This window comes from Manis pentadactyla, chromosome 12, assembly GCF_030020395.1.
Source record: "Manis pentadactyla isolate mManPen7 chromosome 12, mManPen7.hap1, whole genome shotgun sequence".
Classification (NCBI taxonomy): Eukaryota; Metazoa; Chordata; class Mammalia; order Pholidota; family Manidae; genus Manis; species Manis pentadactyla.
In genome coordinates this window covers 54,244,060-54,259,587 of record NC_080030.1, presented here as the reverse complement: position 1 = coordinate 54,259,587, position 15,528 = coordinate 54,244,060, and the positions used below count along the sequence as shown (strand labels likewise).

General features: G+C 41.4%; 1 long non-coding RNA gene across 1 annotated transcript; it reads right to left on the bottom strand.

Moving 5' to 3' along the window:
- Nucleotides 1-899: 899 nt before the first annotated feature.
- LOC130679724 (uncharacterized) lies at nt 900-12,049 on the bottom strand. Its single transcript, XR_008992740.1, has 3 exons — nt 11,916-12,049; nt 5,448-8,318; nt 900-2,846 (listed from the first exon to the last, which is right to left on the bottom strand). It is a non-coding gene; the product is annotated as an uncharacterized LOC130679724 (long non-coding RNA).
- Nucleotides 12,050-15,528: the final 3,479 nt, after the last annotated feature.

Here is a 15,528-nt window from a genome sequence, read left to right as displayed (position 1 = left end):
AGTCCCTTGCATGTGGTGAGCAGCTCCACTTGGTCACTGGCTGGCTTGCAAATCCTCCTCCTCATAAACTACGGTTTATAATGTCCAGGTGGTTCTACCCTCTGCTTCAGACCATGAAGTAATATTCTGTACATTCCATTTGGCTTATATTTCTATAAGGCTTTACATTATTTCTTATTGCCTATTAACCAGAACACTTGGGTCCTTTTCTTTACAGTAACAACAGTTCTGTTTGCAGTGGCTTAGTAGAGGTACAGTAAGTAACAGCTTGCACTGTAAAATACACTTAATAGAGCCCTTTTCCATTGCTGATTAATTTATTACCTCCTTTTTTGCACCTTTTTCTTCAGGTAATAGAACTTGTGAGTTAGTGATGAGAAAAACAGGTTATTTTAAGGTTGACAAACTTCCCAAAATCGGCCCTAGGAACTCTTATTAGACTAGATACGTCTGGTCAGCCCGGCTTCCTGTACACTGGCTCTCCCGCCCCTCCTGGACTTTGCAGTAGGAGAATGCTGCCAGGCCAGGCAGGATGCAGAGAACAAATGAAGCAAGGCGATTCTTACAAGATGGTGAAGGTGCCATTGTGAGCATTGGGCTCTGGCACGTGCACTCAGCAGAGCTTCAGCTTTGGGCTGAGACCAATACATGCCAGTGTTTCACATGCGCAGGTACAGAGCTCACATATGTTGGTATTTGTGCTGGTGAGCACCACAAAAAAAGAACTGTCTCAGATGGCTCTGGTTGCTGAGTTACGGGAACTTCCAGGTCCACAGGTGCAACTGTGACTTGAGTCAGGTTTGGACACTGACTGGGAACCTCCTCGGGATCTGGAAATGTGCCCTCAGGGAGCCCTGGAGATGGAGCTGTGGTGTTCTTTGGGGCTGTAGAGTGTTTGGCCTCTGCAGGGAGTTCTGTGGTCTTGGTAAGCTCCAGGTCCACAGAGCTGGGTGAACTGGGATACTGGGTGGCCGTGGTTGTTGACCTTTATCCTCACTTGCAGGTGAAACTGTCCCCTCCTGATGGAATGGATATTGAGCAACAACCTCCTCAGCTGGCTCTGGAGGCTGATGTGGGGTCTCCTGCATGGCTGGAGAAGGTTCAGCCTCCGCATTAGATCCTGCAGGTACAGGAAGTTCCAAGTCTTCAGGACGAACTGTAACTTCAGTCAGGTTTGGATGCTGACTTGGAGTCTGATCTACATGTGGAAGTGCGCCCTCAGGGTAGTCCGGAGGAGCTTCAGTCTCCTAGAGGACTGTGGAATGGCCGACCTCCTCGGCAGGTTCTGGAGTTACAGCAAGCCCCAGGTCCAAAGGTTGGACTGTGATGTTGAACGATGCTGGATACTGAGCACGATGCTGATCTAGAGTTGGAGGTTCCGGAGTTATGGTGAGCTCCAGGTTAACAGGCTTAACAGTGACATTGGGCAGGTCTGGATGCTGAGCTTGATTCTGTCCTAGAGATGGAACTGTCATCTTATCATAGACTGGAGGTTACGCTACAACTTCCTTAAGTGAGTCTGGAAGCCACGCTGGAGACTCCTCCTGGGTTGGAAAAGATTCTGCCCCATTAGAGGGCTCTGGAGGCTGAGGTGGGGCTGCCTGCTAGACTGAAGATGGTTCTACAGGGGCCTCTGAAAGCAGAGACTGGACCTCCCGCTGTGTGGGTGGTGTCGCCTCCTTCAGGGGCTCAGGAGATGCAGCTGACTCCTCCTGGGGGACTGGAGATGTTTTGACCTCTCCAGCAGGCTTTCAGGATAGGCTGAGATCTCCTGCTCAGTTCCAGATGATTCAGTCTCCTTAAGGGGTTGTAATGGCTTGGCTAGGGCCCGCTAGATCGGAGAAGCTTCACTATTTTCAGGAGGGATGATGTTCTGGAACCTTTTACTGGACTGATAAGGGTCTCAGCTGCTCAGGAGACACTGCAGGCTGTTGCTGGGGTGGAGAAGATTCAACCTCACTAGTGAACTCTGGAGTTATGGTAAGTGTCAGATCTACAGATTTAATAGTAGGCAACATCAGGAGGAGAAATTGTCATCATGTGATGCTCTGGAGAGTGAGCCGCAGTATCATGAGAGGGCTCCGGAGACTGAGCTGGGGCCTCCTGTTGGTTGGAGAAGGTTCAACCTCTTCAGGGGCCTGTGGATGCTGATCCAGGGCCTCCTCCTGGGGTGGAGATGGTTCACCCTCCTCAGGGGTCTCTGACTGGGGCTGGGGCATACTGTTGTCTTGGTGTCTCATGTGCAGTAGGTTCTGGAGATGGCAAAGGTCTCCTGTTGATCTGACAAAGGTCCAACCTTCTGAGGGAGTTGCAGAAGCAGAGCTGGGGCCTCACGCTGGGTTGTAGGAGGTCCTGCCTTACTAAGGGGCATGGAAGGCTTAGCTGTAGATGGATGCTGAGTTGGAGAAGGGTACACATCTGCCGTCCACTCTGTTATGGTCATCTGCACATCCGCAGGTTTGACGGTGACACTGGGCAGTTTGAATGCTGAGCAGGACGGTGACCTGGAGGTGAAATTCGAGGTTGAGCTGGGTATTCCTGCTGTGTTGGAAAATGTTCCGTCTCCCTAGAAAAAGGCTCTGGAGGCTGAGCTGGATTACTCCTGCAGGGTTTCAGGTGGTTCTACCTGTCCTGGAAAATAAGCTGAGGTCTCCTGCTGGCGTGAAGATTCTTTCTCACTAAGGGGCCCTGGAGGCTGAGCTGAGGCCTCCTCCTGGGTTGGACTCCTGTGAAATTCAAAAGTGCTCATCCAGGCCTGGGGATCTGAATTCCTTCTCCTTAACGTGGAAATCTGAGAGACGTTCTTCCTCCCCTTGGCCATACTCCTTCCAAGAAAAGTAGCTCACCTGCAAAATGAGAGCCTGTTAGGGTGGTGGGGAGGGAAATGCACTTTTGAGTTATTCTAAAAAGTTTGCATTTTCTTAAAACTCTCAGTATCCATGTCTGATTATTATTAAGTCGTCACTCGATTACGTCGGTGATGACTCCAACATTTCTAGACGAAGGGCTTTGGGGAGTGGTGAACAATTTATTCTGGGAAAGAGGGTCTGGAACCTCTTTCAGTGAATAGTGAATAACATAGGAAAAGTTCCCCCATCCTACCTTAGCTCATCACAGCCATTAATCTAGAAGAACTAACACCACTACTTTTCTGAGGTCTACCCTGTGTGCACACATGGAGAAGATACATAGGATGTTCAAGTCAGAACATTCAATGATTTCCTTGAAATACTGTAAACAGTACCCAGTTACTTCCTTCACAGGCAAGGTATCTGGACGAAGTTTTGGTCAAGTGTGCAATCTGTGTTGAATTTCTCTTAGGACTTCTGACATGAGAACCAGCCACGACAAATTTGACTCAGTGATTCATCAATAAGTGTGGTTGATGGACAGAAGTGCAATACAAAGTGCTACCACAAGGTGGTAGCAGCATCTTCAGGCTGTGTTCGCATAGCCTAGTGGGTGCTTTTTCTTGAGCTGCAATATGGTTTTCTCCCCTCTTGTTCTAAAACAAGTTGCACTTTGAGGAGCTAAGGAGATTCACAATACACATCACAAAGGGTTCTTAATGTTTCTCCTTTCTTAAATAGTCTTGGGAAATATGAGACAATGCACTAGCCAGTTCCTTTTCCATTTTTCCCCTAACAGCCTGGATTTTAAATCCAACTCTTGTGGAGCCAGTGGTTTTGCAATAGGATTAGGGGGACGAGAGAAGGTGACCAGATGTTCTAATTGAGGCAGACAGACTTGGTTCTGGCAACGAGCAGGTGCTTTGGAAGAAGTCCCAGGCAGGCTCTACTGTGCCCCTTATCTGAGCTAAGCTGATGAGCTGGCCCCCTTCCAGAAGAGGGTGGCCAGAGCAGAGAGGGCTCTGGAAACCAGGCTTGACAGGAACATGTGGAAAGTAAGGGACACATTTTCTGAGGAAGAGATGATGTGAGCACTGCAGTTAAATTCTGAAGGACTGTCATGGAGAAGAGAGGTGGTTGAATCAGATTGGTTAAATGCTAGTTATGGAAGGGACCTTAGACATCCCACCAGACACACTCCTCAGTTTACAAAAGGGGAAAGTAAGGCTTGCAGAGTTGTTCAGTGGCACACAGTTGGCTGCTAACAGATCTGTAAAGGATACAGATCTTTGACTATACCCAAACACAGTCACCAATTAGTCTGCAAACTGCACTAGGGTCTGGGGAGTGGGGCGCGGCAGTGGCGGCCTCTGTTTAGTGTTGAAGCAGAAACTGGATGTCCATAGAGAGAATTCCTGAATTGCACAGAGGGCTGGCTGCAGCCCAATTGCTAGACAATCCCTGCATTTACTTCTAAGATGCTCTGTCTCTGTGTGGTTGCCAGTGGACTTTCAATAATTGGCATGTGATTCATGGTAGTGGAAGGTCTGTGGTAGTTGGATGTGCGCGGGTTGGAAAGGCAGGCCCTGGGAAAGGTCTAGCTTTTCGGCGAGGTTGCTTTTATGTGGTGGCATGATAGGAGGCTAGTAAGGTCTGTGGCCTGAATTCCCTAGTGTCCCTGCAGAGTCCCCAGGCTCTGTCCCAGGAAACACGGAGAGAGGAGGAAGGGCCATTGCAGGCTTCTCATAGGCAGCAGCCAGGCCCTTGGGGAGGGGCTGGGGTTACTTGCGATCTAAACTTGGAGCTCCCACTGCCAGCTTCGCATGACTCCACTCTTATGTCTTGCCCCTGAAAAATCCTTTTTAATAGATATATGATGTATTACCGTCTTTCCACGCATTGATTTATTGCCTTAGTCAAGGTGGCTGCATGACACCGGACTGTAGTTTCATCTGCGCGTTGGTGGCTTTGACCGTCATTAGGATGATGAAGGAATGGGTGCAGACCGTTCCTGAGACACGAAACACGCAATAATTAAGCACCTAATGACTGTTTCCTTAAGTTTTGTAGGAGTGACAGTGGTGCACAAAGGAGAATGAGGTCCTTCTACTGCATTCAATCAGAGCATGGACTGGTCATGCTGGAAGAAGTGAGGGCAGTTATGCTTTTCAGATGTCACATGTACTGCAGGGGTACCAGAATTTTTTTTTAATTTACTTGCCTAGCATGAGGTTAAAGACGTTACTTATGTTGAAAAAGTAAGTAGATTAGAAAAATAAGAGCTGTTGTTATGGGCTAAGCGTGTGCCTAGGCTTGTGCTAAGTGCTTTGAATAGAGCTCCTTATGTAATCTTCACAGCCACCCTGTGAGCCGACTTCCATTTCACAGGAAACCAAATGCAGCAAAGCAAAGTTGCATAACTTGCCCAGATTCTCCCAGTTAAAGGCGCGGACCTGTCTGAATCCAGACGAACCCAGGTCTGCAGGGCCTTAGTAAATCTTTGTTGAATGATGAATGACTAAATAGCACATAGTAAATGCTGATACTGGAAAAATCGTAAGTAGGTATGTGGATGCCTGAGACTTAGGAAACTCTGACCTAGTTTAATGGCTTCAAAGTGCTTTCTCAGGAACAACCCTGCCGTGCAAGCCACAGAGGAGCTTCTCAGGCTGCTGTGAATGTGGTGAAGGTCAAGAGGCAGCCCATCCTTCCAGCTTCCGCGTGGGCAGCTCTTTTTTATCTATTACTGCTCCTCCTCCCACTTCAATTTTTTCTAGAGTCTTCCCTGCAGCTGCAAATTAAAACAAACAAAAAAATCAAAGCAACCCCCCCCCAAACCCCGGCATAAAACAAAACCAATCTCCCAGTGATCTAGTACAGTAACATCACTATGCAGAGGAAGGACCTGAGGCCCAGGGAGGTGATAGATGGGACAAAGTCGGAACTTGAATCCAGTCTCAAAAAAGACCCTTTGCCCAGTGCTTATTTCATCACACCAAGAAAGTTATTTGAATCTTGTTGGAGAACAGCATTGTGGTACTGATTGCTGTATGTAATATGTAGAGAAATAGCTGTAGGGACGAACCCTGGCCTACATAAAGATGGATTTTTAAATGCTGGGTGTTCTCCTTTACAAGAATGTCTCAGGTAAGGCCAGTTCTCATAATTGATTTCTACCTAAAGGACAGGTAATTTGGAAGCACACATTTAGGAGGAGTAGGTGGAATTAGTCAATCTGATTAAAAAACAGCTTAAGGACACAATGTAAAAAACAAATATTGCTCAAATGAATGTGACTTAATACATCATAGTTCAAACCCTAAACACAGATAAAAGATAACATTATACTGCAATACATGATAATAATATGTTATTGTGCAAGAATGACAAAAAGTGACAGGGAAATAATTCTAACTAGGGTGGCTTCAAGACTTTGGGATCAGCAACGTTGGGGGGCCCTGAGGGATCAGCAAGCATTCATGATGCATGAGGGGGAAGACTTTGGGGAAGGCAGGGAAGGATTTTGGGAAAACATCTGTGATTAGAGCTGGGGCATTGGACTGGTGGGTGGTGAACGTGGAAACATCCTTGAGGTAGAATGTCTGTTATGCCATTCACTTGAAATAAATGATGAGAAACAATTTTTGAACATTAAAATAGAAATCAAAGAGACATGTACTATTACCAAATAATACAAAATACAGTTTCCTTCAACTTTATGCAATGTAAAATTTTTATTATTCTCCCAAGATCTATAGTTGTTTTAAAAACACATATTGGTCCAATTTTCTGGAATAAATGCAAATTGTTAAATGGAAATAAATTTTAAAAATCAAAACAATATTTTAAATGAACTGGAGATTTTGTTATTTAAGGTAATCATATTGTGAATTTTTGTTGTTAAGTAATAAGTCACTGTGTGTGTGTATATATATGTTTTGGAGGAAACAGGATTTGACATATTAATTCTAAAAATAGAATATTTTGGGAGATTACTAAGCAAATTCAGAAAAGATGTAATGAGGGAAAAATATTGAATATTAAAATAAATTTTAAAAAATCTTAACAAATGGTAAAACGAATATAATAATAGACATAAATTAATAGAAATAGACATAGAGAGCATTTTATAAGGGGACTTTATATGTGATAGAAAGGGTGTATTAGTTTTCTAAGGCTGCTGTACAAACATACCACAAACTGGGTGGCTTAAAACAACAGAAATTTGCTCTCTCACAGTTCTGGAGGCTTGAAGTCTGAAATCCAGAAGCAAGCAGGGCTGACTCCCTGTGAAGATTCTAGGGAAGAATCCTTCCTGCCTCTTCTGAGCTTCTCCTGTCGCCAGCAATCCTTGATGTTCTAGGCCAGTGGCAGCGTGATTCCAATCTCTGCCGTCTGCTGCACCTGGCCATCTCCTTCCTGTGTGTGCCCACCCTACTCCAGATAGCCTCATCCTAACTAATTACATCAGCAGTGATCCTACTTCCAAATCAGGTTGTTCTGAGGTACAAGGGGTGAGGACCTCAATGTCTTTCTGGGAGACACATTTCAACCCATAACATATGTTCTCATTTAGTAGGGAAAGAAATGACCACTCAATAAGTGACAATTTGTTAACTCTGGACAAAAATTAAGTTAGATGGATACCTTACACTTTAGCCCCAAATAAATTTCACATGGATTAAAGTTAAACATAAAATATGAAAACGTAAAAGAGAGAAAGAGAAGAAAAATGTAGATGCATATTTACTGCATCACAGAAGGTCAAAGACTCTCTAGAAGCAGTAGTGCTTGTAAACATTTAGATGTGATGAAAACCCTTAAGAATAAAAATGACAAATGGTAAACTAGGGAGAACAATTTGTAATAAATATGACACACATATGTTGGATTCTTTAACCTCAATAAGAAAAAAACTCTAAAGCATCGACAGAAAAACTTGGGATAAAATGATGAACAGTTAATATATTTAATCAGACATTTGCCCAGCTGTCCTATAGAACCGTTTTTGTCAAGGTGACTGGTGCTCCTTCTGGCTAAGCCAATTCCCAGCCCTCGCCTCCTATTCACAGCATCTGATGATGATCCCTTGCTCTTCATTGAAATACTCTCTTGGCTACCGAAACTCAGTGCCCTCTTGATGCATATCCAGGCCACCCCGCTCCCCTCATCCTTCTCAAGTCTTCCTATATCTGTAAATGGCACCATTTATTTTATGTTTTCTCTGGCCGAACCTGGTGTTAATTGTTTATTTTTCTACTTTCTGTACAGCACAGCCAATCCTTTGGCAAATTCTTGGCTTCAAAATATATCCCGAAGCCAACTTCCTGTCCACACTTGCCCCACATTACCCCAGCTCTCATTCATCTTCTCTCCTGGGCTGCTCCAACAGCCTCTGGTCTTGTCCCCCTGCTTCCAGCTTGTTCCTTACAGGTAAGTCTTCACAAAGCAGCCGTAAGTTGTTACTCTCTGGTAAGGATTACAAACACAAGGTACAAAACTGTTAAAAATTTGAAGTACAGAAATTTAAAATTTAAAGTTAAAAAAATTAAAAAGTTCTTCAGAGAGAAGAAAGAATGTGAAAACTGAGTCTTTCCCTCTCCTGTCCCCCAGCTCACCCAGTTCCTTTCTCCAGAAGCAGTTTCCTGCTTTTTTTTTTCCAGTTATCCTCTGACTTCACCAACATATTCATTTCTTTCCATACAGATTGCAGAATACCACATACTTCACAAAAAGCACTACTTTGTATTTTGCTTTTTAAGAAGGATCTTTTAAAAATTGAAATCAGATCAGATTACTCTTGCTTAAAACTCTTTATTACTTAAAGCTTTCTAAATGGTTTCCCATTATACTTAGAACAAAACCCACCTGGTCTTCAAGGCCCTGCGTGCTCTGGCCCTGGCCCACCCCGTCTCTTAGCATCACGGACTTCATCCTAGCTCATTAGCCTTCTTGTTGCTCTTCAGCCGCAGTCGGCTGGCTCTCCTCTGGGCTTCCATGCACACTGTCCTCCTGTATTTGGAATGTTTGCTCTCCATTTTTCTCTCCTTCATTTCATCAATGTTTCTGTTCAGATGTGACCTTATCAGAGAGGGTCCCTGATCCCCTGTTTAAAACAGCCTCCTTACTCATACCCCTTGGCACCCTTCTTCCTTATCCTGCTTTATTTTTCTTCACAGTTCTTCTTTCCTGAGATTATGTTTACTCATTTACTGTTTGTTTCTACTCCTAGAATGAAAAGCTCTGTGAGAGAAGTACTTTGCTCACGACTGTATGTCCAGGGCCCACAGCTATGCCTGGCATATATATATATATATATATATATATAATGCTGGAATTCAATAAATATGGGCTGAAATGAATAATGAAAATAAGATTTTTTTTGCATATGAAATTGGAAAAGTATAAAGTTTTTGGATAATCCTCAGTGCTGATAGGGGCTGCTAGTAGGATTATGAATGGACATGATGATTTTTCCCCTGGAAAAGAATTTGAAAATATGTATTAAGAACATTAATAGGTATGTATCCTTTGGGCACATGTCCAAGAATCTCTCACACGGAAACATTTTGAGTGAGACTGGAAGAAAACTTGTACAGAAGGATGATCATTGCCTGCTAGGGATTGATTAAATATATTATTATAAAAAGGTAAAATTTAACATGTAATTTATTAAAATCTTAATGTAAAGAAAATATAATGACATGGGAAAATCAAATGCTACAATACTAGATTAAAAAAAGAAATATAATGACATAAAAAATTTGGTATCAGAGTATTCATTAATAGGGGACTAATTAAATATCAGGCAATATTTAGTCAATGGAATAGCCTTTAAAATAATGAAAGATCTTTATGTAGTGTATAGAAGGATTTCTCAAGTATATTATATTGATAACAATAAAATAAAATGGTGCAGAACAGTGTATATGATATGCATATATTGTATGAAAATTATGTGCATATATTCATATTTCATTATTCTCTGAAAGCATTTAAAAATATATTACTTTTAGTTTTAAAATAAATTTTAAAAACTAGCAACTAGTTGCCACTGGCAAATGCAGTCGGGTAGCTAGAGTCCAATTTCATTGTAGGGCTTTTTGAATTTAATGTTACTTGCATATTTTACCTATTCAAAAATAAATTTAAATACAAAACCTACTTATACAAAAGGATGACAGTAAAAAGTTCTGCATGTCTTCATGTATGAATAGAAAAGACCTGTGAGAAAATACCTCAAAATGTTAACAGGAGTTTCCCTTGGGGCTGGAGTTACTGTTGAATTCTATTTTCTTCCTTATATTTTCTGAATTTACCTAATATACAGGCACTATTTTTATACATAAAAAATGTACTTTCAAAAGTCTACTCGTTTCAATTTTTTTTTTGTGCAAGTATGGGTTAAAACTGAAATTTTTTAGTATAGAATTACACTAATTCAGTATAGTATGCTGATTTAGTTCTCCCAACTGATGTAACAAAGTCCAAAAACACACAAAGTTAGCTCAAGAGACTGTTTATATGTTAGATATATATGTGCATAATACTTTTTTTGCTTTTATTGTGTAGCTGAATTTCCTTTTCACAGCAGAGAGGACACACCAGCATTAGTTTTGATGTCTCAAATGCGTCCTTTAAGTGGGTCAGCTCCCCAGGCAAGGTCCCCTTTGAGAATGTTGGACCACAGCAGTATACCGACAGGGACCCCAGGCAAAATTGTGAGCTGGGTAGACCTTCAGTGACTTCCCCCAAAGTGGGGTGCCCTTCCTATACTCCAAAGTGCTTTTCTTTCCCAGTCTTCAGTCAAATTCCAGTTCTTGCCTTTCCAGAGCCTTTGGCTGGAGAATAAGAGCAAAACAATCAGTCACCTAATCACTGGTGTGGGTCACTGATAGTATCTTAAATGGATGCCTAAGGAAGTTCTGGCTGTGTGAGCTCTGTGTGTGTAGGGTGTGTAGAGGGTGGAGAGAAGAATTTTGTTCTCTTTTTGAGGTGAAAAAAATTTTCTGGCCATCTTTATTGCTGTGGTTTCAATTTCTCTTTACTTCTTAGACAAGGTAAATATCATCCCAATTCACAGTGCCTGATACTTGAGAAGTGACGAAAGGTAGTCAGTGAACTATGTATGAACTGTGTATTACAGGGCAGCAAGTTTGGAATAAATTTACCCCATACCCTCTGACATGTAAATTAAAATACACTCTGAACTTTGGTGTGTTTAAACTGCAGTTTCTGATTTGTGACTGAGTTGGGGAAGATCTTACTTTTAGTTACAAATCTTCTACTTAATATTTGTCTCATGACTTTCATAGTTCTTGCCTTGATGGAATATAATTAACATAGACAAATGGCATCACTACACTAGTTGACCATGTATCAATTTTTAAATACAAATTGGTGAACAAGGGCTCATTTTTCCCAACTGGTCCTGTTGGCATAGCAAGAGAAGTTGAACTCCCAAAAGCTAAGCCTGTGATCTGAAATTAAGTAAATATTCTGGGGGTGGAAAAGCTGACACAGAAGGACCCAGGAGCAAGCCAAGCACACCCCAGACTGATAGGGTGTGTGGACGTGTTAAGCTGCCTTAAAGTCCCTGAAGTGGTAGGACTCTGGGAGTCTGAGAACAAAAGAATTAGCGTGTACTGAGTCAAAACATTTTGGCCTTCTCTCCTGGGAGTGGGTATTTTAAGCCAACACCCTTTCCCATCCCAGTACGTACACAGCTCACGCTCCTTATCAGTATTTCTGGAGACGTGACCTTGTTGGTTGACCAGCTTCTAGGATAGAAGAAATTGTTCATCCAGCCCTGGCATTTGTTCATCTGGAAAATAAGTGAATGGCACAAAACTACCTAAAAATCCTCTCTAGATTCCTGAACAGGGTTGGGGATGTTTTTCTCCTGGATCAGACAGCCTAGCTGTTGATGCCCTCTCCCATGTGCATGCCTGGTGAGTTAACCTGGCCTTGGAGTTCTGGAGTATTTTTCTGTCTCTCATTTCTCTCCCATTTTGCTTTGTCTTCTCTTCCTTCTTTCTCAAAAGCTAAATAAATTCCTCAGCTTACCTCCTGAATCTCAGTGTAGCTTCTTCTCATGACCTTGATCTCATGATCTGAAGCATGATCTTGAGGTCTCATCCTCAATCCCAATCAGCTTATGAAAATGTGTCTTCCAACAAGTACAGAGCACTTCATCAGAGGAATCCTGGTGAGTAAAAGTTTCTCTGTCTCATTCCATTTATAGCAATGATGTATGGCACTTGCAAAGTATAGTATTGAAACAAAAAATCTTTACACTTTATAAAAACACCATTTATGATGCAATCATTATGTGCTGAGCACTCTCCAAATGATTTCCTGGCCTTATCTTACTAACTTTTCTGGCAATGTGTTTTACTCCCTATTATTCATGTGAAGAAAATGAGTCACAAAAAGGTGAAGCAATCTGTTGGAAACCACACAGCTAGTAAGACGTGAAGCTGCTATTTGAATCTAGTTGTTTGGTTTTTACCGTGACAAACACACGAATAGAAAAAGGCATAAAGGACATTATGTTTTGAACCAGATGTTGAAGCAGGTGGAGAAACAGGAGAGAGTATTAATAAGTAATATAATATATTTGGGATGGGTACTCAGACACTGTTTCATTAATTTATTAATTCTTCTCTATTTTAGAACTGCTTTTTATTTGGTAGGTGAGCTAGTTTCAGGCATAAAACAGCTCTGACTTCAGATTTAAGTTTGTCTTCTTACCTGTTCAGAACCCAAGAAAGAATCTGGGGTGGGGGTGGGAGGAAGTGGTTAGTGGTGGCTCCTGATACACTGTGTCCAGCTTGTCTCCCAGCTTGTAGATGAGAAGTGGTCCTTGAGTCTCAGCGCCCAATAGGGCCAGGGCTCTACTTAGACATTCTTATTTCTCCTTGAACCCTGTTACATCTTCTAGCTCCTTCTGACCTCTGTTGCCTCTAGAGAAGAATGCCGCTCACTCACCCATTCTAGAGGTGGGTGGGCTGGAAATAACCTTGGGTACTGCATGGCTGGTCTCTGCAGGACAATCAGAGCACATATGATGTTAGTGGATTTTCTGGGCAGTTCTTATGCCCCCTCTCTAGAACTACACTCCCTAATGCCCTCTATTCCTATCTTGGCTTTTATAGAGGCCATGCTCAGATTGGTGTAGGGTGGTGAGAACCAGGAGATAGCAACTGTTTTTCTGCTGCATGCCATTGCTTTTGCTTCTCTGTTCTCTGGGATATCAACAATTAGTATACACTAATATTATCAACATTTTTTTTGTTTGGCCAGTGGGAGAATAGTGACTATTGCTTGGAAGGGATCACAAAATGTTATATTTTTTCTTTAAAATAGTACATCCATACAATTATTACTACCATTTCACCAATTCTTTTTAAATATGAAATGGCTTTCAAATCCGTTATTTAACTTAATCCTCACACCAGTTGTTAGGAAGATAGATTAGATATGATTATCTTCTCTGAATCACAAGTTTATATATTTTCCTTATTACTATTTTGTATTTTCTGGCCTGTGATTGCTATATTCAAGAAGGCTATCTAACATATCTGGTTAGTTTTTCTAAATTTCTTTCTGTGGATTAACCTCTGTCTTATTATTTTTTTTATTTCTTGGATTGACAAGGTATAAAGATATTAAATAATAGTTTTACATTTGATACTTTTAATTTAATTTCAAATAAAATTTTAAGGAGAACTGACTTTAAAAGTATTGATTTTAAAGAAAATGGTTTCAATATTTCCCCATTTTCTTCCTATTTTGAAATTTTATTTTCCTTTTGTATCTTTGTCCCTTGATAGCAATATTACTCTACATTAAAAATATTTAGAAAAGCACAAAGAAAATAAAAATCACAGTTAATATAAAAAAATCCCACCTAAAAATAAACCTACAAACATTTTCTAGCTTCTCATGTCATCTCCACTTTATAGTACCATAAATTATTAAAATTCCTATTTATCACACACTTTTTAATATTTATGATTTACTCATATACGTGATAAACATCTACTCACATAAACATCAATTGCATAATCAGCTTTATGGCTTTTGATGAGTAATAATAGAAACTTATCCAGAAAGCTTTTCCAACATATGCTTCCAAAAATATGGCATGAAACCAGGTGGTTTACCATACCTTAAACAACCTTGCATATAATCATTATTTCAATCTTTGCCTACTTGATGAGTGAAAATAATACTTCAGTATTGCTTAATTTAGTATTTTAATCTCTCATGAGACTGAGTATTTTTGCACATTATGAGTTACCTTTGCACACTCTGCCAGTTTTTTTGAGGAGCTAATTAAAAAATACTTTCTTGCAAGAACTCTTTTTATACTAAAGCTATTAACCCCTTGTTTATTACATATTATAATTAGCTTGCTATATTTGCCTTTTTAATGGTGTTTTAACAATTTAAAAATTATTAATCTATTGAATTTTACCAAATGTCTTATTGATAAATTTCCTTATTTTAAAATTTATAGTTGTGATGCAGTGCAACAATGAAAGTACATCCTATGAGGGATTATGCAAACTCTACTTAGACATGAAATAATTTTGTTTGAATTTGAAGGACTTCTCAGGAGAACAAAATAATTTAATGTTATCAAGATGCCAATTGTTTCCTGGCTTGGGGATTAACCCACAGCTGACCAGGTGAGCCTGCTTTCTACCTCCAAGTGTCAGGTGACTGCAGTAGAACTGGACACCTGGCCAGAGGGTTCCCTCAGTAGACTCACCAGTGACCAGGCTGGCATGCCCATGAATGAGGCCAAATAGGTGTCCTTGCTGGGGTCTTTGGACACTGAGCTGGTCAGTGGTGGGCACCTGAGCTGCAGGAATGGGGCCATGAGCAAGATGAACAAGCAGATAGGCAGGAAACCCTGGGGTTCCTGAGAGGGGGAAGGCACAGTGTAGGTTTCTGAGGGCTCTTGAGTTTCTCAAATTTTCAATAGTCCTCAGGTGCACCGCTGGATTCTGTGAAAATCTCTGAGTTCCTTCAGTTGTGTGCCTTCCTCACTTTTGTGTAAGGTAGTCGCAGGTTTCTGATGTATGCAACCCAAAGTTGACACGAGCATAGCTGCGTACCTCGAGAACACAAGGAGCTCTCGGCTGCCTTCTAAAAAACAGAAGAGTTGAACTCAGCACTAAATGGTCTGGAAGTTTCCTTCCAGCCCTATAGTTCTGGGAGTCTATGAAATTAATGGTGTGTTTTATTAGGACACTTTCCAAACTCAGCTTGATAGGACTTTGGAATGACAAAGATTTGGTGAAAACTAGGAGCCAGAAGGGAATGTGCTGAGACAGACCTCTTAAGACAGGAAGACATTTCCCATTTTCAAAAAATTGTGTTTCCTTAGGAATTGAAGGAGCATTTTGCTTCTCAGTCATGGAAGTGAAAGGGTACCTCTGCTTCCTAAATGGTGTGACTACAGCTCTCTGTCTGTGCTTTTCTTCACGTACCGCAGACCGGGCATCTGGCAGTGACAGGTAATCAAATCATATTAAGGTACACTGAGCCATCTGCCCTGATTTCAGCCCTCAGATGGGAAGGGTTTCAGCTTTTCATCTGGAGCTTACAAGCCAGCACGGTCCAATTTTCTCAATGACATTTTAGGCCTTTAAAAATGATTCCCAGC